This window comes from Cupressus sempervirens, chromosome 11 (assembly GCF_028749045.1).
Source record: "Cupressus sempervirens isolate cs-2001-9-10 chromosome 11, ASM2874904v1, whole genome shotgun sequence".
In the NCBI taxonomy this organism is placed as follows: domain Eukaryota; kingdom Viridiplantae; phylum Streptophyta; class Pinopsida; order Cupressales; family Cupressaceae; genus Cupressus; species Cupressus sempervirens.
Genome location: NC_143128.1, coordinates 586,289,826 through 586,293,550, shown reverse-complemented (window position 1 = coordinate 586,293,550; position 3,725 = coordinate 586,289,826). Strand labels below are relative to the sequence as shown.

The following is a 3,725-nucleotide window of genomic DNA, read 5'->3' as shown; positions in this document are numbered from 1 at the left end:
AAGCCTTCCGAAATAGCAAAAGTCATTCTCCGATATGGTGAAAATGGTTAACGCAGAATGTTATCCTTGGCAGAAAATGTGTGTTAACTCACAACTCGACATATGAAGGAAAAATGAGCCAACTCGGCACATGAACTAGCTGAACTAGCTCGGCACATGAAGGAATCGATCCAACTCGGCTTATGAAGAAACAACGTTAACACAAGATGTTAACCCAATTGAAAAGTGTGTTAACCCACATAAAGAATCCAACCCATTGAAGATCTCTCAGATTTGTTATCAATGATGGGCTGAATGGGGGCCAAAATGGCCAACAAATAGCAACACCAACTTTATTACCATAAGATGCTTTTTATCATGTAGCAATGACCTCAACTTTAGTACCCAAACCAATCCATCTTACATAGTGCTTGAACTTCTGGCATTGGGACTGAATGTATTCCACCAAGCTACCTTGGACGTTAAGGGTTGGTTTAGCTAGATCACCTTTGAAAGACACTCCCAAATCCTTCGAAGATTGTGGTTCATCATTGCTTTTCCCATCTTGATGGCTTTATCTTTTAGATTAGTAAAATCACCCTAGATGAGAGGATCAAGGGTTTGATTATTACTAGTTTTAGTGAAGTTATATGGGGGGTGGAAGAAGGTCGGGAAGAATCATTCTACAAAGGGAGGAAGGGATTGATATGGGGTAAGATTTATTTGACACTAATTTCTGTTAGATTGATTTACCTTGACAGATCATAATGGATTTTGAAACACCATAGGAGGAATTCTAGTAGGTTTTTTTTGAAGAGGGACTACTTAGGCTTATTGTAATATTTTCTAAAGCATTAAGAGCGAACTACAATCCATTTGTCAAGCTTCAAATCTCTAGAGAAGGTTACAATCGTACTGAAGGAGGCAGCTTGGGGTGTAAGAAAATAAGGGAATGCCAATTAGTACTTAGACTAATACAAAGGTGCTAGGTCACCAACATAACAAATAACTGCTACATGATAATAAGAGCTTCTGAATAACCCAACTCTTTATTGATGGCAACAATGAAACCAAACTATTGTTGTTGTTTTGGACTATCTCCATCATTAAAAACTTATTTTTGGGGTGCTACCCTTGAACTAGATGCATTTAACCCTTGCTCAATAAATTAACATGATTTTTTTGGTGTGATTTGAACTTGTCCACTATGATCTTATCCTCCACTATAATCTTGTCTTTCATTATTACCTATATCGATTTCTCTATTGTTAATGTAACAATTGACATGAAGGTAAGCTAGAATAAAACACCACATTTCAAGGGTCTAGTATGTAAGAATTGAAGTAATAAACTTGTGCCCAAGTCGAGTCTTGTACTATTCTTGTTGTCACAGTTTGTGTGAAAAAATTCAAGTGCCAATATCTTGGATATCTTTAATGCTTTAGTAATGTAGGGATGCTTTGATATGTAAATGCTCTTAATGTTCTAAGAATGAATGCTATCTAATTATTTTCAAAGGAATTTGTCCTTAAATATACAATGTAAGTTTGAAAGTTTTATGTCAATTTGAATTTTTTTTGTACACAAGTTGCTAACAATATTTTATTTTCAAAACTTGATTAACTGAAATTGAATTAAACTCAACATTGATAGATTGAATCTAGATTAAACATGACCTAATTGAAATAAAAATTAAACCTGCCTTAACATGTTAAATAAGACAAAACACTTCAACAATGTTGAATTAGTTAATTGTAATCTAATATCTAACCTAATTAGAATGGAAATTAAATCTGACCTAACATATCAAATAAGGCATACAACTTCAAAAATATTGAATTAGTTAACTTGCGGAGTAGAAAATCTTGAAGTAAACACTATAGTAATTATTTATTTTATATTTTACCAATTGAGTTTTTTTCGCATTTTAAAGCTTTAAAAACAAAACGGCAATACAAATACAACACTGAGGCCACCAATTAGTTATAGATTAGGGTTTCCAAACGCGCCGTCCCGAAACATGGTTATTAGGGTTTGGAAGCCAATTTGTTTTTAGGACTTGGAAGCGCAAGAGGAATTAGGGTTTCGACTTTCAAACATCTAACCCGTTCAACTACTATTTATTTTATGTTGCAGTTCGGAAAACATCAGGTTCTGTACTGTATGATCTAGCTATTTCAATTGGTTTTATTTGGTGCCTTATTTTATTTCAGAATGGGCACAATTTCAGGCAGCCAGTTTGCAAAATATGATTGCATTCATGGTGTTAATGTGTCCAGAAATTAATCTCCTTTTGTTTTTCTGATTTGCTGAGAAGGAACTTTCTTTTAATGAAGCGAGTCAAGTAACGCAATAGGACATTTACTTTTCTGCCTGTGACAAGGCAGATACCTCTCAATTGTTTTGGTCGATAATGATTCGGAGAATTTGTTCTTGGGTATTGTTTATCTGGTATTGTTGTGTTAAAGACATTTTAGGGCCTTAAATTTGAAAGATTTTTCATTTTTCTTATGCTTTTAATCTGTACTATATTTTTCGCGTTCTTTCAATTTCAGTGAGTTATCTGGATTTTTGAAGTAGAGCTAGATGATTTAGGGTTATTAATTATATTTTGTGTAGTTTGTAATCGATAGCGTCTGAGTGCGCTTACTTGCTTTAATAATCTCTTGATGAGCTCACGATATATCATCAATAAATTACATGAGAGGTCGAAGTGTCAGTAGAGGTCGTTTTCATTCTCTCTGCCGTTGATTTACTGTTAGTGCTCCTGTTCAGATCATTTACGTTTTCTGTTTAAGCAAATTGAGTCCATTACTCGGATTTATGCACGGAGTTTAAGGTAAGCTATAACAATCATTTCTTCAACTGTAACTTTTCAGGTCTCCGGGGTCTAGCTTCTGCAATTTTTTTTTCCGGAACTGTTAAGCTGAAAATTTGCTGTAAAACAACTGATGATGAAATGGCTTATCTCGCTGGGGGTGGAAATTAGGAATAATTATTGTTGTATGAATTAATGAACACATCAGCATGAAATACAGACCATAAAGCAGAGCATATAAACGAATTATATGTCTATTATGAACATCATAGCCAATACGTATTTATATATAAACTGTAACTTAAGATTAGGAATATTTATTTTTGTATGAATTAATGAACACAGCAGCATGAAATACAGAGCATAAAGTAGAGCAGATAAATGAATTATATCTCTATTATTAACAGCATAGCAATCGTATTTATAAATAAACTGCTCTCCTAGATAACTAGAATAAATCAAACATCTGGCTCTAGCTAATTGTCAGCTTATTTAGTGTTATTGACAGAACTAGATCTAGATCTGTGAACAGATGAGCCAGTTCTTTACAGACTCTATTCAAACAAAAATGATCATTCGGTGATTTATTTTAAGACTATTCCTCCAGAACAACCGAATAATGATGCACTCCTAGCACATCTCTACGCATTAAGAACTTCTATTTTTTTCTCAAATGGAATAGCGAGTACATCAGCATACTCTCATTTTTCTTGAAACATTGCAGTTCTATTACTTTGAATCTGAACCTTCTCTCTTATCAATTGGTGACCAATTGAGTTTTTATGTGCTTTGATTCTGCATGATAAACTGGATTGTTGGCCATTTTGATTGTAGGCCCTCTTGCTTTGGTCAGTCTGGAAGAGCCCTCTTTAGCCATATTCCTGCTAAATATGGAACAATGTCATCCAAGGCTAGTGCTTCGTATGAA

The 3,725-nt window shown here is 34.1% G+C and overlaps 1 long non-coding RNA gene and 1 other non-coding gene across 2 annotated transcripts; both read left to right on the top strand.

The window, feature by feature from the left end:
* Window positions 1–1,928: 1,928 nt before the first annotated feature.
* Window positions 1,929–3,201, top strand: LOC149531014 (uncharacterized). Its single transcript, XR_016359064.1, has 2 exons — window positions 1,929–2,130; window positions 2,859–3,201. It is a non-coding gene; the product is annotated as an uncharacterized LOC149531014 (long non-coding RNA).
* Window positions 2,208–2,341, top strand: LOC149531015 (small nucleolar RNA snoR77). Its single transcript, XR_016359290.1, has one exon. It is a non-coding gene; the product is annotated as a small nucleolar RNA snoR77 (small nucleolar RNA).
* Window positions 3,202–3,725: the final 524 nt, after the last annotated feature.